Here is a 23,566-nt window from a genome sequence, read left to right on the forward strand (position 1 = left end):
GGCAGAGTGGACTTGATGGGCGGAATGGCCTAATTCTGCTCCTATAACCTATGAACGTGAACTTATTTAAGGTTGATGAGGTTTTCACAGGGTTGCAATGCCTTATCAGTTGGGCATTTTTGTTCTTCCACTAAAATCCCCCTGCATTAAGACCAAGCTACTGCAGTATGAAGAAGGGTCCCAACTTGAAACGTCACCCCTACATCTTCTCCAGAGATGCTGCCTGATCCGCTGAGTTACTCCAGCACTTTGTGTTTTTTTTCGTGAGTCATCATGAAGATAGCATTAAGTTGAACGGAGGGCAGGAAGGATGAGGAAGGATGTTGGCAGTATTAGAGGGACTGGATGGGCAAGCTAGGACTTTATTCCTTGGAGCTCAGGAGGCTGAGGAGTGATCTTATGGAGAGTCCGAATGCTTATCAGAATGAAAGAGTCTTGATTGAGATTGCCTGGAACTGAGGCCACCGTTTCCTCTGTAAAGAACACTTATGCCCCTGTCCCACTTAGGAAACCTGAACGGAAACCTCTGGAGACTTTGCGCCCCACCCAAGGTTTCCATGCGGTTCCCGGAGGTTGCAGGTGGTTGCCAGAGGTTGCAGGTAGTGGAAGCAGGTAGGGAGACTGACAAAAACCTCCGGGACTCTTCTTGTACACCTTTTGCATCATACACACGTGAGTTATTTTCGTCCTGTGCCTTAGATTAGTTTAGTTTATTATTGTCACGTGTACTGAGGTACAGCGAAAAGCTTTTTTGTTGCATGCTATCCAGTCTTTGGAGTGTGGGGAAAACCAGCATCATCAGTTCTTTGTTTCCACAGTGAAAAGCTTTTGTTTGCATGCCTTCTAGTCAAAGAATATAATACAATCAAACTGTCCACAGTGCACAGATATAGGATAATGGGCACAACATTTAGTGTAAAGTATCACATTTAGCAGCTAGTATTCGAGCCGGCGTTTATCACAGGCAATATTACTATAATAGATTCATTTACTTTAGACATGCAGCATGGAAGCTGGTCTTTGGTCCCACCAAGTCCACTCAGACCACTGATCACCCGTTCACGCTAGTTCTATGTTATCCCACTTTCTCATCCACTCTGTACACTCTGTCCGGGCCGCTGAGGATGTTCTCCGTCGGTGTTCCATCGTTCCCCGCGAGAGGGCCTGGGCATCGGGCCGCCCGTGGCGGCGACTGCGGGTGCTCGGGAGGCCCCGACCACGGGTGAACATCTGGGAAGATCGGCGGGGAGGCCGGCTGGACTATGGTACCTTCCTCAACTTTGGTGCCACTGTGGGGTTACGTTGTGTCATGGACTTCAGTGTGTGTGCTTTTTTAAAATATTCATTATTTATTTATTTTTATGTTACTTGACTGTAAGGAAAATCCATTTCGTTGTCTCTTATGAGATAATGACAATAAATTGAATATCAACCAATATAATACAATACAAACTAAGGGCAATTTCTAGAGACCAGTTAAGCTACAAACCTGCACGTCTTTGGTATGTGGGAGGAAACCAGAGCACCCAGAGGAAATCCACACTGTCACAGGGAGAATGTTCAAACTCCATACATACAGCACCTGAGGTCAGGATCAAAACTGGTTCTCTGGTGCTGTGCGGCAGCAACTCTGCCACTGTGCCCTTCTAGCCTTTATCACTTTGCTGCGTGTGTGTGTGTGTGGGGGGGGGGGGAGTTTACTGTCGTGAATTGGCTGCCGTGTACCCTGTGCTACAAGTTACAGCTGAAGTATTTAGTTAGCTTAAACGGATATACATAGAACCTAGAACAGTACAGCACAAGAACAGGCCCTTCCTCCCATAATGTCTGTGTCAAACGTGATGCCTACTTAAACTGATCACCTCTGCTCCATGATCCATATCCCTGTTTTCCCTGCATTTCCGTTCCTATCTAAAAGCCTCTTAAATACCATGAGCATATCTGCCTCCACCTCCACGCCGGGCAGTGCCCTCGACACGGTGTAAAAAAAACTCACGCCACATAACTCCATTAAACTTTCCCCCTCTCACCTTATAGATGTGCCCTCTAGTGTTGGGCATTTCCACCCTGAGAAAAAGGTTCTGTGTCTACTCTATGGATATGAATTGTGTGATACAGAAATATAGGTGGAGACAGATTTGAGAGACATTTGGATGGGCACATGAATGTGCAGGGAATGGAGGGATATGGATCACATACAGGGAGGTTTAATTCGGCATCATTTTTAGGCATAGAGATTGTGGGCCGAAGGGCCTGTTCCTGTCCTGTACATTCTATGGTGTGAGAGTGTATATTTAATTCAGAGTGCTGTACTTTTCAATATTTACGTTATAAATACAAGTCCTTTCAGTTTACAATGGTTCAGTGTGAATGGAAGTAACTTAATTTTGTTAAGGTGCTGTCATATTTTGTCACCTTGTTCCTGGAAGTAAATCTGTTTTGTTTTTAACTTTCCAGTCAAGGCTGTCAGAGACCTTTTGTTAGATGAACCAGCAGTGTAGTACATAGAGAACGTGGTGTATTAAACAAAGTGCCTCAATGCACTGCAGCAGAACAGGCTTCCCGCATTGTTGACATGGCTGGTAAAGTGCTGTGTTACAAAGAGATCATTTTACCTGGTGTTGCAATGCTGGAGCTGAACAGTGAGCACTGTGTTATGTGGATGACTGGCGAGGTTGCCTATTGAACACTGGGGTGAATACTGCCCAGTCCATCACGGGTACTGACCTCCCCACCATCGAAGGAATTTACAGGAGTTGCTCAAGAAGGCAGCAAGCATCATCGGAGACCCACACCACCCTGGCCACACACTCTTGCCATCAGGAAGAAGATATAGCAGCCTGAAAACTGTAATGTCCAGCTTCAGGAACAACTCCACTAAAGCCATCAGCTATTAAACACTACAACCTCCAAATAAGCTCTGACTACATAGACTTGGGGAGGGGGCGCATTGCTGTGTGTGTATATGTGTGTATGTGTTTAGGAAGGAACTGCAGATGCTGGTTCAAACTGAAGACAGAGACAAAAAGCTGGAGTAACTCAGCGGGTCAGGCAGCATCTATGGAGATAAATGAATAGGTGACGTTTCGGCTCGAGACCTTTCTTCAGACTGAGAGTCAGGAGAAAGAGATATAGACTGATGTAGAGAGATAAAGAAAAAAAGAATGAAAAATACGCAAAAAATACTGATGATCAAGGAAAGGTGGAGCTCACAATGGTCAATTGTTGGCTGTGGGCTAGTGTTAACGAGTTATACAGGCAGTTATACAGGACAACAGTGAAACCAGTATGACGACTAGGGTGGGGGAGGGACGGAGAGAGGTTAAAAAAATATATATATAATTCCTGAATTTTCAAGATTTTTTTTTCTCATTTATTATATTGTTTACAGAGTACTATGTTTATACTAGACTAATTGGGACCCGTTGGGTCCCAGCTTCACACGGGAGGGCTGGTCCCCCAACGCAATATTCCACCTCGGCACCACTTCCAATATTGCTGACCAGTGGGGTGGGGGGGGGGGGGGGGGGGGTTTCTGGAGCGCTAGTATGTGTGTTGTGGGTCAAAGGGACTGGTTTCCAGAGGGCTAGTATGGACATTGTGGACTGAATGGATTTTTGGACTTGCAGTTCACTAAGTCATGGGTGGTGGGCTGGCACTTCAGTCACTTACAGCTGGTGGGCTGGCATTTCACTTACTCATGGCTGGTGGGCTGGCAGCCCAGTCACTCACATCTGGTGGTGGCAGTTCACTCAGTCACCCCTCTTCCCTTCTCCCCCCACTCTGCTCCTTGCCATTCCCCTCCCCCACACACATTCAGTCTATCTCCCCTCAATCTCCCCCCATGCACTCTTAGTGGCTCTCCGACAGTGCAACCATTCCTGCCTATTAGGTTACTATTGTGATGAAGAGCACGCAGGCATGGCAAGTGGAAAAAGGATTTATTAAAGTTTAAAATGTGAATGGCTTAAAATATAACAACAATTTAAACGTTAAAGATGAGATTTATTAAGTTATTTTTTGTTGTGTCTCTTGCTGTGTTCTGCTGCTCACTGCCTCTTGATATTAAAAAAAGACAATTTTAATATAGAGAGATTAAGCAGTCAAATTTTAACAAAGAAAATCTGAGAATTTACCTCAAAAGTCATCATGGAGTGCAGGCCGCAAGTCCAACCTCACAGCACTCCAAGCCAATTTCACAGCATTTCAAGCAGAGCGCACACACACACACACACACACACACACACACACACACACACAAAGGCAATCACACACATGCAGCCAGACACACACACAAAGACACACTCACACACACACACAAAGGCAATCAAACACATGCAGCCAGACACACACACACAAAGACAGGCATTTTAGAACCAATAGACACTTTTTCAAGCATTGTAGAACCAATAGAGACACTTTTTGCAACCTTTAGAACGAATAGACATTTTTTGCAAGCATTTTAAAACCAACACATTTTTTTGCAAGCATTTTAGAACCAAAAAAGACACATTCTGCAAGCATTGTAGAACCAAAAGAGACACTTTTTGCAAACATTGTAGAACCAAAAGAGACACTTTTTGCAAATATTTTAGAACCAATAGACACTTTTTGCAAACATTTTAGAACCAATAGACACTTTTTGCAAACATTTTAGAACCGATAGACACTTTTTGCAAGCATTTTAGAACCACTAAGGGCACTCACATTTGAGTAGACATGTGTTCAATGTTATTCACAGCTCAGAGAAACGTGACCCTCTGCCTTCCTCCATCTTGAAGAGACTGTGAGGCACACCACTTCCGGATTTTATAGTCCCTCCCCCTCCCACCTTTGCAAGCATTTTAGAACCAATAGAGACACTTTTTGCAAGCATTTTAGAACCAATAGACATTTTTTTGCAAGCTTTAGAACCAATAGTCATTTTTGCAAGCTTTAGAACCAATAGACATTTTTTTTGCAAGCTTTAGAACCAATATAGACACTTTTTGCAAGCTTTAGAACCAATAGACATTTTTTTGCAAGCTTTAGAAACAATAGACATTTTTTGCAAGCTTTAGAACCAATAGACATTTTTTTGCAAGCTTTAGAAACAATACCCATTTTTTGCAGGCTTTAGAACCAATAGAGACACTTTTTGCAAGCTTTAGAACCAATAGAGACACTTTTTGCAAGCTTTAGAACCAATAGACATTTTTTGCAAGCTTTAGAACCAATAGTCATTTTTTTTGCAAGCTTTAGAACCAATAGTCATTTTTTGCAAGCTTTAGAACCAATAGACATTTTTTTGCAAGCATTAGAACCAATAGAGACACTTTTTGCAAGCTTTAGAACCAATAGAGACACTTTTTGCAAGCTTTAGAACCAATAGACATTTTTTGCAAGCTTTAGAACCAATAGACATTTTTTTGCAAGCTTTAGAACCAATATAGACACTTTTTGCAAGCTTTAGAACCAATAGAGACACTTTTTGCAAGCTTTAGAACCAATAGACATTTTTTGCAAGCTTTAGAACCAATAGACATTTTTTTGCAAGCTTTAGAACCAATATAGACACTTTTTGCAAGCTTTAGAACCAATAGACATTTTTTTGCAAGCTTTAGAAACAATAGACATTTTTTGCAAGCTTTAGAACCAATAGACATTTTTTTGCAAGCTTTAGAAACAATACCCATTTTTTGCAGGCTTTAGAACCAATAGAGACACTTTTTGCAAGCTTTAGAACCAATAGAGACACTTTTTGCAAGCTTTAGAACCAATAGATATTTTTTGCAAGCTTTAGAACCAATAGTCATTTTTTTTGCAAGCTTTAGAACCAATAGTCATTTTTTGCAAGCTTTAGAACCAATAGACATTTTATTGCAAGCTTTAGAACCAATAGAGACACGTTTTGCAAGCTTTAGAACCAATAGAGACACTTTTTGCAAGCTTTAGAACCAATAGACATGTTTTGCAAGCTTTAGAACCAATAGAGACACTTTTTTGCAAGCTTTAGAACCAATAGAGACACTTTTTGCAAGCTTTAGAACCAATAGACATTTTTTGCAAGCTTTAAAACCAATAGACATTTTTTTGCAAGCTTTAGAACCAATAGACATTTTTCTGCAAGCTTTAGAAACAATAGACGTTTTTTGCAAGCTTTAGAACCAATAGACATTGTTTTGCAAGCTTTAGAAACAATAGCCATTTTTTGCAAGCTTTAGAACCAATAGACACTTTTTGCAAGCATTTTAGAACCACTAAGGGCACTCACATTTGAGTAGACACGTGTTCAGTGTTATTCACAGCTCAGAGAAACGTGACCCTCTACCTTCCTCCATCTTGAAGAGACTGTGAGGCACACCACTTCCAGGTTTTATAGTCCCTCCCCCTCCCACCTTTGCAAGCATTTTAGAACCAATAGAGACACGTTTTGCAAGCTTTAGAACCAATAGACACTTTTTGCAAGCTTTAGAACCAATAGACATTTTTTTGCAAGCATTTTAGAACCAATAGATTTTTTTGCAAGCTTTAGAACCAATAGAGACACTTTTTGCAAGCTATAGAACCAATAGTCATTTTTTTTGCAAGCTTTAGAACCAATAGACAATTTTTGCAAGCTTTAGAACCAATAGAGACACTTTTTGCACGCTTTAGAACCAATAGAGACACATTTTGCAAGCTTTAGAACCAATAGACATTTTATTTGCAAGCTTTAGAACCAATAGACATTTTTTTGCAAGCTTTAGAAACAATAGACAATTTTTGCAAGCTTTAGAACCAATAGAGACACGTTTTCAAGCTTTAGAACCAATAGACATTTTTTTGCAAGCTTTAGAACCAACAGACACTTTTTGCAAGCATTTTAGAACCACTAAGGGCACTCACATTTGAGTAGACATGCGTTCAGTGTTATTCACAGCTCAGAGAAACGTGACCCTCTACCTTCCTCCATCTTGAAGAGACTGTGAGGCACACCACTTCCGGGTTTTATAGTCCCTCCCCCTCCCACCTTTGCAAGCATTTTAGAACCAATAGAGACACTTTTTGCAAGCTTTAGAACCAATAGAAACTTTTTGCAAGCTTTAGAACCAAGACATTTTTTTGCAAGCATTTTAGAACCAAAAAAGACACATTCTGCAAGCATTGTAGAACCAAAAAAGACACATTCTGCAAGCATTGTAGAACCAAAAAAGACACATTCTGCAAGCATTGTAGAACCAAAAGAGACACTTTTTGCAAACATTTTAGAACCAATAGACACTTTTTGCAAACATTTTAGAACCAATAGACACATTCTGCAAGCATTTTAGAACCACTAAGGGCACTTACATTTGAGTAGACATGTGTTCAGTGTTAGTCACAGCTCAGAGAAACGTGACCCTCTGCCTTCCTCCATCTTGAAGAGACTGTGAGGCACACTACTTCCTGGTTTTATAGTCCCTCCCCCCTGCCGCCAGCGGGAGCAGCAGGGAGAATGGGGAATTTTTGTAAAAACATTAATATCTCTGTCATTTTTCATCGACGGGAAAAATCCTCGGCACACATGCGGCGGAGGGGGGCTCTGAGCAAGGTGGCCAAAAATGACGGCCGTAGGTGGCGGCGTTCTCTCGAAAATCGCAGCACAGATGGCCAAAAGCGGTTAAGAACAGGGATTTAGTAATATAGATATTTTGTTGTGCTGCTGCAAGTAAGTATTTCAATGTTCTGTCTGGGACATATGACAATAAAACACTTTACACTCGTGTTTTGAGAGAAAGCTCTCTTCTCCCCACAGTGCAAGTGACAGAATGTTTCTGCAATTACTTCTATCATTCGGGAGGCATGGTGGCCCAGCGATAGAACTGCTGCCTTGCAGCGCCAGAGACCCAAGTTTGATCCTGACTATATGTGCTGCCTGTACAAAGTTTGTACGGAGTTTGTACGTTCTCCGCATGGGATTTCGCCCGGTGCTCCAGTTTCCTCCCACTCTCCAATAACTGGATAGCACGCAACAAAAAAGCTTTTCACTGTACACGTGACAATAAACTAAACTAAACAAAACAATATGATCCAGACTCTAGAAACCAGGAACTGCAAATGCTGTTTAATACACAAAATGTCACAACATGCTGGAGCAACTCAGTAGGTCAGGAAGCACCTCTGGATAACATGGATAGGTGACGTTGCGGTTCTGAAGATGTATTTCCTTGCTGGTCAATCTATATCTTGGATCCTTATCAATAAAAAGAAAAAAATCCCCGTGCATTGTTCGTTTTAATATCTTTCTTGATTGATCAATTGAAAGATCCAGTTTGGAAACAGACCCTTCAGCCCACTGAGTCCATGCCAACCATCAATCACTCGTTCACATTAGTTCTATGTTATCCAATTTCTCATCCACTCCCTACACACTAGGGGCAATTTATAGAGGCCAATTAACCTACAAACTCGCACGGCCTTTAGGGTTCAGGAAGACAATAGACAATAGGTGCAGGAGTAGGCCATTCGGCCCTTCGAGCCAGCATCGCCATTCAATGTGATCATGGCTGACCATCCCCAATCAGTACCCCGTTCCTGCCTTCTCCCGATATCCCCTGAAAACCTCTAGGGGAAACCAGAGCACCCGGAGAAAACCCACGCGGTCACAGTGAGAACGTACAAACTCCATACAGACAGCACCCAAAGCCAAGATCAAACCTGGGTCTCTGGCCCTGTGAGGCAGTGGCTTTGCCAGCTGCGCCACTGTGCTGAACCATTCCCCATTGAACACGATGGTGTGATTTTAATCGTGCTTTACCTCAAGTGCCAACAGACAGGCCGGGTGGCTGTTTGTAGCCAGCCTGTTTAAGTCCTGCTATGCTTCATGAATCTTTTTACATAGCAAGTTGACTGTGAACCTGTTGTCATGGAACAATGCAACAAATATTTGAGGTTTATCCTGAGTACTGAGCAAATGATGTTTATAGCCTGACCTTTCACAACTGCTGAACAATAGTTGTTTGCTCATTCTGGTCTTTGCATTGCCTGGGGGCTCAATTTCCCCTGGCAGAGGTCCCAGGCAAGGTGACCAGATTGGAAGCAAAATGCTGGGTTACAAGCGAAAGACAATTAGTTGTGTTCAGGAATGTAATGTGACGCTTTTACATTTGACTTTTGCTCATTTGCATTTATTCCTTTGGGCAGAACTGACAAATCGGACAGACCTAACGCCGCAGGCAAAACCGACCTCAACGTTTTGCATCGGGAGAGAGGGAGAGAACACACGTTAGCAGGTAAGAGCACAAGTTTGAAGTTCAGACGTTATACAAGGTATTAATACTTTGGTGGATAAATCCTTGCATTCTTGCTTTGAAGCACAGGTATGATAATCGTGCTGCTATACATGAGCGTGTACTTGGTCGATGGAGGTGAGCAGAAATAAATAGCATATACCACTTGCTGAATAAGCGTGAGATATTTAGGTTCAGGTTTATTGTTATCATGTGAACTGAGGTGTACAAAGCTGTGTTTTGCATCCAGTCAGATCAGATAATTTCATCATTGCAATCGTCAAACTCAAGTACAAAGGGTAGCGCAAATGGGGAAGATACAGAGTGCTGAATATATTTCTTAGCATTGTAGTGTATCAGTTCCTTAGACATAATCCAATGTCCGCAATGGGGTAGAGGTGAATTGGACAGTACCCTAACTTTTGGAAGGTCCGTTCAGAAGCCTGAAAACGGAGGGGGAAAAGCTGTTCCTGAGTCTGGTGGTGCGCGCGTTCAAGCTTCTGTATCTTCTCACTGATGGGAGCGGGGAGAAGAAGGAACGACAAAAAGGGGTGTCAAGCAGTTACCCGTCCAAGGCGGGATGCTTTGTGTGGTGCATCTGTAGAAGTTTTATCTGGGGATCTTTGTTCTCTGGCTCCCAGCAGTGAATAGACATTGGGAACCTAACTTCTGCTGGATGGGAGCGATGCTCCAAAATGTATCACAGGAGGAATTATCAAACAGGTTTTGACACTGAACATATTTCCGAACACAGTTTGACATATGATGAGCGTTTGACCACACTGGGCCTGGACTCGCTGGAGTTTAGAAGGATGAGAGCTGAGCTCATTGAAACTTACTGAACAGTGAAAGGCCTAGATAGAGTGGATGTGGAGAGGATGGTTTCAATAGTAGAAACATCTAGGACCAGAGGCCATAGCCTAAAAATAAAGGACGTACCTTTAGCTGGGAGATAAGGAGGAATTTATTTTGTGCTAAATCTGTGGAATTCATGGCCTCCACAGCCTTCTGTGGCAAAGTCAATGGATATTTTTAAGGCAGAGATTGATCGATTCTTAAATAGTACGCGGTTATGGGAAGAAGGCAGAAGAATTGGGTTGAGAGGGAAAGATGGATCAGCCATGATTGATGGGCCGAATGGCCTATTTCTGTTTCTAGAAGTTAGAACTGAACCATGTGGTAGCACAGAAGCCCAAAGGCTTGGTCAGAGAGTTACAACTTAAATTAAGCTTAGTGTCCAATGTTTAGACTATAAAAGTGTCCGTAGAGCTCTGAAGTCATGTTTATGGCGCACTCCAGGGTGGGTCTGTACTATGTACTGATAAAGGATTGTGAGAAAAAGAAGCAGGAGATAGCTTTGTGGTGCTCTGCTCTTCATGGCTGATCTTTTATCTCAGTGCCAATATCCTGCACAAGTAGGTAGGATAGTAAAGAAGGTGTATGGCAGGGGATTGAGTATAAAAGTTGAGGTATTTTTGCAGCTGTGTAAAAGTATAGTTAGGCGACGATTGTATTGTGTGCAGTTCTGGTCGCCCCCCATACAGGAAAGATGTGGAGGCTTTGGAGAGGGTGTAAACGCCAGGATGCTGCCTGGTTGGAGCTATAAGGGGAGATTGACAAGCTTGGATTGTTCTCTCTGGAAGGTCGGAGCCAAAGGTGTGACCTCATAGTTATACAGTGTAGAAACAGGCCTTTCGGCCCAACTTCCCCATGCCGTCCAACATGCCCCATCTACACTAGTCCCACCTGCCTACCTTTGGCCCATATCCTATCTACTTACCTGTCTAAATGTATCTTAAATGTTGCGATAGTCCCTGCCTCAACTACACCCTCCAGAAGCTCATTCCATACATGTGTGAAAAGGTTGCCCCTCAGGTTCCTATTAATTCTTTAACCCCTCACCTTAAACCTATGTTCTCTGCTTCTTGATTCTCCAAGTGGGTAAAAGACTGTGCATCGGCCCGACCTATTCCTCTTATGATTTTGAACACTTCTATATAACGTCACCCCCCATTCTCCTGCACTTCAAGAAATGGTCCTAGCCTACTCAACCTCACCGTATAGCTCAGGTCCTCGAGTCCTGGCAGCATCCTTGTAAATCTTTTCTGCACCCTTCCCAGCTTGGCAACATCCTTCGCATAACAGGGTGCCCAAAACTGAACACGATACTCTAAATGCGGCCTCATCAACACCTTATATAACTGCAACATTACCTTTCAACTTCTATACTCAATACTCTGACATATGTAGGACAATGAGCCGAAAGCCTTTTTGACCACCCTATCTACCTGTGATACCACTTTTAAGGAAACCTGATAGGTTTAGTTTAGCTCAGAGATACAGCACAAAAACGGGTCTAAAAAGCTGGAGTAACTCAGCGGGACAGGCAGCATCTTTGGAGAGAAGGAATGGGCGATGTTTCGGGTCGAGACCTTTCTTCAGACGAAGGATCTCAACCCGAAACATCATCCATTCTTTCTCGCCAGTGATGCTGTCTGTCCCGCTGAGTTACTCCAGCTTTTTAGGTCTCTCTGTGGTTTAAACCAGCATCTGCAGTTCCTTCCAACACAGAAACAGGCCCTTCGGCCCACCGGGACCATACCAACCAGTGATCCCCGCACACTAACACTATCGTACACACACTAGGCATAATGTTACCATTTTACCAAGCCAATTAGCCTACAAACCTGTACGTCTTTGGACTGTTTGAAGAAGCCGGAAATCCCGGAGAAAACCCATGAGGGAATGTACAAACTCTGCCCAGACAACTGGTAAGGCAGCAATCTACTGCTAGGCCACTGTGCCACTTTGATATGCTGCAGGAAGTAAAGGGCCTGTCCCAGGAGCATGTGACTCCATGCGGCAAGCACGACCTAAAGGGCCGGTCCCACCAGCATGCGCCTGCATGCGGCAAGCGCGACCAAACCAGAAGCGGGAGCCGCGTGGAGGTCGAGTGAGTGACATGAAGTTCGAGCGAAGTTCGTGCATGACGTACGGCGTCGAGGCGGCTGCGGACCGGCAGGCCATTGCCGCGCGGAATTTTTGAACACGGTCAGTTTTTCGGAGCCCCGCGCAATGTCGGGACCAGCTCCGCACTACTCCATACGGCTCTGGCGATCAAAGTGGGACCGGCCCCGCGAGGCCGTACGGCTCAAGCGACCACGTTAGGTCGTGCTCGCCGCATGGAGTCGCATGCTCGTGGGACAGGCCCTTAAGAATTTAATTGTTCTGTAGTTGGTCCACATGACAAATAAACACTCTTGACTCTCTTCACAACAAATCATATCACGTGCATTCCTCCACGTCATCTTTCTTTGTACACAGATGTTCTGTGTTTCGTGATTCCATGGGGGCATCCACTCAACCGTGCAGCTTTGGAACATTTTGTTTCCTTCCAAACTTAGTCAAAATCTGGCAGTCAAGAACTGACTTAACCTGTCATCCAAATTGATGAAGTACTGGGAAAATTAAAGGTGAATTTGCACCGTATTCCATCTCATTTCCTGGCACTATGACCTCTTGCGATCCTGGTCATTTTCATGTGTAGGAAGGGACCGCAGATGCATGTTTACACCGAAGATAGTCACAAAATGCTGGAGTAACTTAGCAGGTCAAGAAACATCTCTGGCGAAAGGTTGACGTTTCGGGTCGAAAGCCTTCTCCAGATTGAAAGTCAGGGGAGAGGGAAACTAGAGGTATGAAAAGGTTCAGAACAAATCAAAGCCAGTTCCATGATGACTCAAGGGAAAGTGGAGCCTACAGTGGTCAATTGTTGGCTGTGGAAGAGGTGATAACGAGTTTCATACCCATTCCAGAATTGGCACGGTAGCGGAGGCCTGCTCGGTGGGTTGGTTCCTTAAACTCTATCGTAAACTGGTCTTGGTCCAATCTTTCCTGATCCAACCACATTGACACTGGCCAAGAAAGCATACCAATGCCTCTACTTCCTCAGAGAAATGCGAGGAGTTGTATTTTAGGAAGTCTAACATGGGCAGGACCTACACAGTGAATGGCAGGGCTCAGGGGAGTGTTGTGGAGCAGAGGAGTGTAGGTACATAGTTCCTTGAAAGTGGTGTCACCGTTGTATAGGGAAGTCAAGAAGTCTTTGGCACATTTAGAGTATTGTGTATTAGTTTTGGTCACCATGTTATAATAAAGATGCTAAGCTTGAAAGGGTTGAGAAAAGATTTACCAGGAAGTTGCCAGGACTCGAAGGACTGAGCTATATGGCGAGGTTGAGCAGGCTAGGACTTTATTATTTGGAGTGCAGGAGGATGAGAGCTGATCTTATAGTGGTGTACAAAATCATGAGTGGAATAGATCGGGTAAACGCAGTTCATTATATGATCTTGAAGATAATGTGTGCTGTAATAATATACAACATTCGGAGAAACAGAGGCAGGAAACATGTTCCCGATGTTGGGGGAGTCCAGAACCAGGGGCCACAGTTTAAGAATAAGGAGTAAGCCATTTAGAATGGAGACGAGGAAACACTTTTTCTCACAGAGAGTGGTGAGTCTGTGGAATTCTCTGCCTCAGAGGGTGGTGGAGGCCGGTTCTCTGGATACTTTCAAGAGAGAGCTAGATAGGGCTCTTGAAGATAGCAGAGTCAGGGGATATGGGGAGAAGGCAGGAACGGGGTACTTATTGGGGATGATCAGCCATGATCACATTGAATGGCCAAAGGGCCATTCTGGCTCGAAGGGCCAAATGGCCTACTCCTGCACCTATTGCCTATTGTCTATTGAAAACTATGTGTATAATTCAGGCTTAATTGATTACAGTGATGTTTTGGTTGGGAAGCAGAACTACTTAAAAGTTACTATGGAAATTGTCAACAGAAAAAAAGCTGTCTTGGATTTAAACAGTATAAAGGACTAATAAATTGTTTCAATGTTACCTATCTACAGTAATCAGACACCATTGTCTCTTAAGAACACAGGCTATCAGTTTCACCCCAGGAAGCTATTGAAATTGACAAGCAACCCTTCAATTGTTATTTGCAATGTCACATACGGCCTTAAGTACGCGGTCCCAAGCTACTTTATATCTCATTGGAGATCCTCGGACTATCTTTATTCGGACTTTACCGAACTTTATCTTGCACTTAACGTTATTGCCTTTATCATTTATCTGTACACTGTGGATGGCTCGATTGTAATCATGTGTTGTCTTTCCACTGACTGGTCAGCACGCAACAAAATATTCTCACTGTACCTCGGCACATGTGACAATAAACAAAACTAAAGTATTTTTAGCTTGCAGCAACAAAAATAAACTCATAGCAAAGTAAAAGACCTGTATTTCTGAAAATGCTGCAGGAAAAATAACTTTGTTATTATGAGTCTGTAGATTTCTAGCCTCCAACCCCCTATCCCTCATTGATACAATTATCGTAATAGTGCAATTTTCAATAACACAGGATTTCTGAGAATCGCAACTATGATGTTATGGCAGATCGACCTAGATTACGGTAATACTACGCAATTTGTGATATTTACTGCAGATGGATAGTTCCATTTAGTGTCGTTTAGTTTAGAAATACAGCGCGGACACTGGCCCTTCAGCCCATCGAGTTCGTGCCAACCAGCGTTCCCCGCACACTAGTACTAACCAATGCACACCAGGGACGTTTTACAATCATAACCTGTAGTCTTTGGAGTGTGGGTGGAAACAGTGGCCACCACGCCGCCCAGACTGTTCAAAGTCTCTTCCAATTTGTAAGTATTATTTGGTATCTCCGCATCATGGGCAGTTCCAACAACCTATGGACTTATTGAAGCAACAAACTGTCTGCTGGAAGAACTCAGCAGCTCCATTGGTGTGTGCGAGGGTTTTTTGTTTTCAATTGAAACCTGTATCAAGAGTCCGAAATGTCCCAAATTATTGTCCCAAATGTCCCAAACAGAACAATGAAATTCTTACTTGCAGCAGCACGACAGAATATGTAAACATAGAACTGTAAACAATATAATAAACCATAAAAACATACACATACACTCGTGTAATATACATACATACATACATCGTTCGTGGATTTCCCTCGAGGTCGAGGATGATGGTCTACGTTCTGTTGTTTTTATGGACTCTCAGGTGGATCATGAGTCCAATCCTGGCTTTTTTGTGCTGCTCACAGAACGAAGACGCCTGTGCGTGTGTTTGACGTGTACTTGCTGTTGCACTCCAAGAAGCAAACGGTCCTTCACAAATCAATCAACTAATTCCAATGGCAATGGAACCAAGACGATTGTAGCTGATAGATGTGTTGCAGCTTTCATCCACCTTCATAGCCGATGAGTTCAAGATAACTTCGTCCGCCTAGTCCGCCGTTGAGGTCTTGTAGGTTGGATTGTTCTTAGTCTGGATCCTCATCCTCGACCTTACCGCCATCGGTGACCCTACCAGAAGCTGGTGCTTCCGACGGCATCGCTCTCGGAATCATCGGGACACGCAAGCTTCTTCACGATCCGATGAGGGTACATACATACACATGCATGTACACATATACATACACATGTTTTATGTGTGTGTGTGTGTATACATACATACACACACACACACACACACACACACACACACACACACACACACACACACACACACATGCGCGCACACACACACACACACGCACACACACATGCGCGCACACACACACACACACACATATAAAACAAACCACCAAACAATAATAGTCAAAAAGACAAAGCCAATGCCTCATCCCTTTCCATCTGAACCTTCCCACTGCAACCGCAGGAGATGCAACACCTGTCCCTATACCTCCTCCCTCGACTATCCAGGGACTCCGACAGTCCTTTAAGAAGGAACTGCAGATGCTGGAAAATCCAAGGTACACAAAAATGCAGGAGAAACTCAGCAGGTGCAGCAGCATCTATGGAGCGAAGGAAATAGGTAACGTTTCGGGCCGAAACCCTTCTTCAGACTGATGGGGGGTGGGGGGAGGGGGGGGGGGGCGGGGAGAAGAAAGGAAAAAGGAGGAGGAGGAGGAGCCCGAGGGCTGAGGGAGAGATAGGAAGGGGAGGAGACAGCAAGGGCTAACAAAATTGGGAGAATTCAATGTTCATGCCCCCAGGATGCAGACTCCCCAAGTTCAGCACTTCAACTCCCCCTCCCATTCCGTATCCGACCTCTCTGTCCTGGGTCTCGTCCATGGCCAGAGCGAGCACCACCGGAAATTGGAGGAACAGCACCTCATATTCCGCTTGGGGAGTCTGCATCCTGGGGGCATGAGCATTGACTTCTCCAAATTTTGTTAGCCCTTGCTTTCTGAAAAAGGGTTTCGGCCCGAAACGTTGCCATATCCTCCGCTCCATAGATGCTGCTGCACCCGCTGAGTTTCTCCAGCATTTTTGTGTACCCCGACAGTCCTTTCAGGTTAGGCAGAGGTTCACTTGCACCTCCTCCAACCTCATCTACTGTATCCGTTGTTCAAGATGTGGACTCTTATACATCAGCGAGACCAAACGTAGACTGGACGATGGTTTCGCTGAAAACCTTCGCTCAGTCCACCTGAACCAACCCGATCTCCCGGTTGCCAAACACTTTAATTCCGCTTCCCATTCCCACACTGACCTTTCTGTCCTGGGCCTCCTCCATCATCAGAGTGAGGCTAATCACAAATTGGAGGAACAGCATCTCATATTTCACTTGTGCAGTTTACAACCCAGTGGTGTGAATTTCTCTAACTTCAAGTAACGCCTGCATTCCCTCTCTCTCCATCCCTCCCCCACCCAAGTCGCATCCGGTTCCTGTTCTCACCTAGCAAACAGCTAACAATGGCCTGTTTCCTTTATCATCATTACTTGTTAGTATATCTTTCATTCATTTGTTCTATATCTCTCTGCACAACTGTCTATATCTCTCATTTCCCTTTCCCCTGATTAGTCTAAAGAAGGGTCTCGACCCAAAACCTCACCCATTCCTTCTCTCCAGAGATGCTGTCTGTCCCGCTGAGTTACTCCAGCTTCTTATGTCTACCTCCAAGTCTACATAGTTCAGAGCTAATTTGGAGGTTGTAGTGTTTAATAGCCTGATGGTTGTGGGGAAGCAGCTGTTCCTGTACCTGGATAAGGACAATTTACAACCTTTACCGAAGCCAATTAATCTACAAACCTGCACATCTTTGGGATGTGGGAGGAAACCGGAGCACTCGGGGATAATCCACTGCAGTCACAGGGAGAAGGGACAAACTCCATACAGACAGCACTTGTGGTGTGGATCGAAACTGGGTCTCTGGCGCTGTAAGGCAGCAACTCTACCGCAGCGCCACCCAAAATACCACCTCAATATGGTAACCGCGAAGGGCGTGGGTAAGGTTCTATGCAGAACTGGCCACCCGCAGAAGGGACAGATGACAATGAGTTACACGGTTCCATTCACTGCGGAAGAAGACCGTGGGAAGGTCTGGTGTGTTAGTGCCCATGAAAAGGCCTGCTGTTAGTGTGTAGCCATTCAGAATGAGTGAGCCTCTATGTGTGTAATACTATCCTCTCAGCAGCTGTGTTTATCTTGCTCTGCGTTTATATGAAATAAAAACTTCTGTGCATCGTCACAGAAGCAATATTAAGTCTGATGGCATAAGCAGATAGTCTTTAGACTTTAGATTTTAGACTTCAGGGATAGAGTGCAGTAACAGGCCCTCTGGTCCACCGATTCCACGCCGACCAGCGATCACCCCGTACGTTAGCGCTAGCTACCCTACTCAGTAGGGACAATTTACAATTTTACCAAAGCCAATTAACCTACAAACCTGCACGTCTTTGGAGTGTGGTAAGAACGTACAAACTCCGTATAGACAGCACCCACAGTCAGGATCGAACCTAGGTCTCTGGCTGCTCTACCACTGTGCCCACCCAACTTTGGGAATGGGTGTTTTTTAAGCACAGTGCTGCAGCAGCAGTTGTTGCCTTACAGCATCAGAGACCTGGGGTCGATCCCGACTGCGGGCGCTGTTTGAATGGAGTTTGTACGTTCTCCCTGTGACCGCATGGGTTTTCTCCGGGTGCTCCGGTTTCCCCCACACTCCAAAGAAGTGCAGATTTGGAGGTTAATTGGCTTCAGTAAAGAAAATTGTAAATTGTCCCCCGAATGTAGGATAGAACCAGTGTACGGGTGATCGCTGGTTGGCGCAGACCCGGTGGGCGAAGGACCCGCTTCCACTATCTAAAGTCACCCTGCTTCTTTCCCCTCCTATGTACACTCATCTCCCATCCCTGAGTCCCTCATATCCCTTTTAATCTACTTTAGCTTTTGGTTTAAATTTAAGTTTATTATTGTCGCTTGTACCGGAGGTACAGTGAAAAGCTTTGCATTGTATGCTACCCACTCAGATCAGATAATACCACACATAAATACAATAAAGTAAAACTCAAGTACAACAGGTAGAGGAAAGGGAAAAATACAGAGTGCAGAATATAGTTCTCAGCATTGTAGCGCACCAGTTCCTTAGACAAAGCCCAATGTCCGCAGTGGGTTAGAGGTAAATCGGACAGTACCCTAGCTTACAGAAGGACCGAAGCATTATAATTCAGAAGCATTATAACAGAGGGGAAGACGCTGATCCCAAATCTGGTGTATCTTCTGATGGATGGGAGCAGGGAGAAGAAGGAATGACCGGGATTACTCTAGCATTTTGTGTCTACCTTTGATTTAAACCAGCATCCGCAGTTCTTTCTGACAATTTTTTTTCCCTTCCTTCCTTCACCCGTTCCACTTATATTCCTTCCTCCGATTTTGCATTTCCCTCCTCTTTCCTCCTCATCTAATACTCTCCTTTTCACCTCTACCTATTGTCACGTATTTCACCCATCTATCCATCATGTTTTCCCTCCCTCTCACATGTATCTATGAATTTGAAGGAAGGTCTCGACCTGAAACGTCACCTATCCATTTTCTCCAGCGATGTTGCCTGACCTGCTGAGTTACTCCAGCACTTTGTGTTTATCTACCTATCATTTGCCAGGCCTAGTTTCTCCCCAACTCTCTTTTGCAGCTTTCCCCCTACTCCCAACAAAGTTCCTGACCTGAAAGGTAATCTGTCCATTCTCTTCAGACGTGCTGCCTGACCCGTTGAGTTAAGTTTAGTTTAGAGATACAGCGTGGAAACAGGCCCTTTGGCTCACGTCAACCAACGATCCCCGTACACTAATGCCCCTGTCCCACTTAGGAAACCTGAACGGAAACCTCTGGAGACTTTGCGCCCCACCCAAGGTTTCCGTGCGGTTCCTGGAGGTTTTTGTCAGTCTCCCTACCTGCTTCCACTACCTGCAACCTCCGGCAACCACCTGCAACCTCCGGGAGCTGCACTGAAACCTTGGGTGGGACGCAAAGTCTCCAGAGGTTTCCGTTCAGGTTTCCTAAGTGGGACAGGGGCATAACACTATCCTACACACTAGGGACAATTTACAAGTTTACCAAAGCCAATTAACCTTCAAACCTGTACATCTTTGGAGTATGGGAGGAAACCGGAGTACCCGGAGAAAACCCATGCACTCATGGGGAGAACATACAAACTCCATATAGACAGCGCCCGTAGTCAGGATCGAACCTGGGTCTCTGGCGCTGTAAGGCAGCAACTCCACCGCTGCGCCACAGTGTCGTCTGCAGCACATTGTGATTTGGCTTATACCTGTAAACTGTGCATGAGTTCTATAGAGGTTCTGCAACTTGAAATAATACTTTATGGTACTTTATTGTCACATGTGGAATTAAGATGTGATTAGTAAAACTCCATGGTGCTTGAGGTCCTGAACTGCCACAACTTTGTATATTTTTACTTTGCAATATTTCCGGTGGATTTTTATAGCAGTGTTTATATTGGAAATGTTTCCCCATGTTTTTAAAATTATTAGTATTAACATTTGTGAAAAGAGATCAGGAGCCAATTAATTCAAGAAAGAAAAAATATTCAAAGAAATTTAAATGCAGCGAACCTTTTCCGAGTGAATCTGCTTTTTCATCTTCATTGACACTTGTAGCGACTAGAATGGGACCTGCTTTTATTAAACATGGAAAACAGTACAGCACAAGAACAGGTCCTTTGGCCCACAATGTCTGTGCCGGAGGTGTCGTAGGTGTCCTTGAGACTCTTGAAAGGCGCCCATAAATAAAATTTATTATTATTATTATGATACCAGGACCAATTCTTTTCACAGCTTTTCACCAAAGCTTTTCACTGTATCTTGGTACAGGTGACAATAAAATAAAATAAACTAAACTAAACTCTTATCTGCGTTCGCATTATCATATCACTCCATTCTAAAAGTTCTTAAATGCCACTATGGTACCTGCATCCACCACCACCCCTGGCAGTGAGTTCCAGGCACCCATCACTGTGTAAAAAGCTTTCAATATAGACAATAGACAATGGGTGCAGAAATAGGCCATTCGGCCCTTCGAGCCAGCACCGCCATTCAATGTGATCATGGCTGATCATCCACAATCAGTACCCCGTTCCTGCCTTCTCCCCATATCCCTTAACTCCGCTATCCCCAAGAGCTCTATCTAACTCTCTCTTGAAAGTATCCAGAGAACCGGCCTCCACTGCCCTCTGAAGCAGAGAATTCCACACGCTCACAATTCTCTGTGTGAAAAAGTTTTTCCTCATCTCCGTTCTAAATGGCTTACCCCTTATTCTTAAACTGTGGCCCCTGGTTCAATGTAAAAGAATGCAGGAGATTGGGGTTGAGGGAATGACAGATCAACCATGATTGAATGACAGAGTAGACTTGATGGGCCGAATGGCCTAATTCTGATCCTATCACACATTTCCATTGTACTATATTCTTCTCACCTTAAAGCTATGCCCTCCAGTATTCGATATTTCTATCTTTGGTAAAAGGTTCTAACTGCCTACCCTATCTATGCCTTCTATAGATGTTCTATCAGGTCTCCTTGCAACCTCTGGTGTTCCAGAGAAAACAATCCAAGCCCATTCAGCCTCTCCCTTTAGCTAATACCCCCTAATCCAGGCATCATACTGGTAAAATGTAGAAACAAAGAACTGCAGGTGCTAGTTTACACCAAACATAAACACAAAGTACTGGAGTAACTCAGTGGGTCAGGCATCATTTCTAGAGAAAACGTTTTGGGTCGGGACCCTTCTTCAGATTTGAACCTAAATATCAACAAACCATTTTCTCCATCGCAGTGATGCTGCCTACCCACTGAGTTACTCCAGCACTTTGAGTCTATCATTCTGTTAAACCTCTTCTGCACCCTTTCCCAAGCCTCCACATCCTTCTTATAATGGGACAACTAGAATTGTACCTAATACTCCAAATGCAGCTTGAAGAGAGTCCTATAAAGCTGCAGAGTGACTTCCTGACTCAATGCCCCGGCTAATGAATATATCATTGATGGTGACAGGTAACTGGTGCAGAAGGGGAGTTGAGGCCTGGGCTAGATGTTGAATGCTGGCGCCTGGAGGGGCAGAGTGGCCTACTCTTCCGCCTCACTACGTTCCTTATACATTCTTTTAGGAAGGAGATGAGGAGGAATTCCTTTAGTCAGAGGTTGGTGAATCTGTGGAATCTGCCTTGTTGTGCAAGAGACCCAGGTTCAATCCTGACCTCGAGTGCTGTCACATCCCAAAAATGCGTAGGTTTATAGGTTTATTGGCCCTCTGTAAATAGTCTGAATGGGTGATTGATGGTAGGCGTGGACTCGGTGGGCCATGGGGGTTGTTTCCATGCTGTATCTCTAAAACCAAACTAAATGAAGGGGCTTTGAATTGTTAAACCTCTGATTCGGAGCAAGACCACTACCAAACTTCAAACTGCCTGACATGTTCTGGGGGAATTTGGGTTTTGTTTTGTGTTTGGACTATAACATTTGGGTTTTTTATCCATTTAACTTTTTTTTATGCTTGTTTGTTATATTATCTATTCATAAGATCATAAAATTATAATTGATAGGAGTGATTGGACATCCAAGGCCAAGGCCTACTCTATCTCCCATTTGCTCACCATTTTAACTCCCCTTCCCACACTGCATTTGTTGGTTATTTATTTAAAATTGGAGGATTCAATGTTCATACTGTTGATGATAAGCTACCCAAGAATATTCTCAGGGATATCCTAGAGACACAACGTGGAAACAGGCTCTTCGGCCCACCGAGTCCATGCCGACCAGCGATCACCCCATCCAGCACACAAGAGACAATTTACAGAATTAACCTACAAACCCGCAGTGTGGGAACAAACTGGAATACCCAGAGAAAAGCCGCAAGTTCTCGGGGAGAATGCACAAACTCTGTACAGACAGCATCCGTACAGTCAGGATTGTGTGGGGAACTCTGGCACTGTAAGGCAGCAACTCTACCGCTGTGCCACGGTGCTGTGATTAAAGGAATGAAAGGAACTAGGAATCACAGAAACAGAAAAGGCTTTTGGATTTGCCATGTGGGAATTGTAAGGTAAAACTGAACGTGCCCGGATTTGGTGGGTGACTTGGGAGGATTGTGTTACTGTAAGTCACTCCGAGGGTTCACGAGCTGAGGTTTGTAACATGTGCAACTAATTTGGGAACAGTTTGGGCTCATCTTTCGTGGTGGGACTGTGCGTGGTAATGGCTGGTTCTGTTCAATGACCCAGCGCTGGGACCAGCAATACGTAAGTCATAATAATAATAATAATAATACATTTTATTTGTGGGCGCCTTTCAAAAGTCTCAAGGACACCTTACAGAATTTAACAAGAGTAAAAAACATATAATCGGAATAAAATAAATAATAAAGACATCACCAATACACAAATTAAAGACAGAATTCGATCCAAAGACAAAAAAATCAAAAACACAATGTGAAGAGAGAGCAGCGGCAGCTAAACCGCGCCAGCGTACACTCTCCCTTCCGACAGCCATCTTGGACACAAACTAAAATAATCACTTACACACAAAAATCATCCCCCCACAATGGTTACCACTGTGGGGGAAGGCACAATGTCCAGTCCCCATCCCCAGTTCTCCCAAAGACAGGCCTATTGAGGCCTCCGCTATTGCCTCTACGGAGGCCCGATGTTCCTGGCCGTTCTCACCGGGTGGAGTTGCCCCGTCGGGAGAGTCCTCTCAGCGGCTGAGCCACCTGGAATGGCCGCTTCCTGACTGGGGACCGCGGCTTCCGAAGCCGACAAGACCGCGCCGGTTTGGAGCTCCCAGGCTCCCGATGTTAGAGTCGGCGCCGCCCGCTCCGCAGATCCGCAGCCCGGAGGTGTTGATCTCGGCGGTCACAGCTCACCGGAGCTCCAGCGCGTCGATCCAGCACGGCGACCCAGGCAAGGCATCGCCCGCTCCGCTCCACGATAGCGCTCCAGCGCTGTGCC

The 23,566-nt window shown here is 44.6% G+C and overlaps 1 protein-coding gene across 2 annotated transcripts in view; it reads left to right on the plus strand.

Annotated features, from left to right (window-relative positions):
• bmpr1b (bone morphogenetic protein receptor type 1B) overlaps nucleotides 1-23,566 on the plus strand; it is a 424,691-nt gene that overhangs the window by 123,593 nt on the left and 277,532 nt on the right. Inside the window, exon 2 of one of the 2 annotated variants that reach the window (XM_033022575.1) lies at nucleotides 9,145-9,320. The gene's annotated coding sequence lies outside the window, so the exon portion shown is untranslated. The remainder of the gene's footprint in view (nucleotides 1-9,144; nucleotides 9,321-23,566) is intronic. The other variant, XM_033022558.1, reaches the window with a different exon arrangement.

Source organism: Amblyraja radiata, chromosome 1 (assembly GCF_010909765.2).
Source record: "Amblyraja radiata isolate CabotCenter1 chromosome 1, sAmbRad1.1.pri, whole genome shotgun sequence".
Taxonomy (NCBI): domain Eukaryota; kingdom Metazoa; phylum Chordata; class Chondrichthyes; order Rajiformes; family Rajidae; genus Amblyraja; species Amblyraja radiata.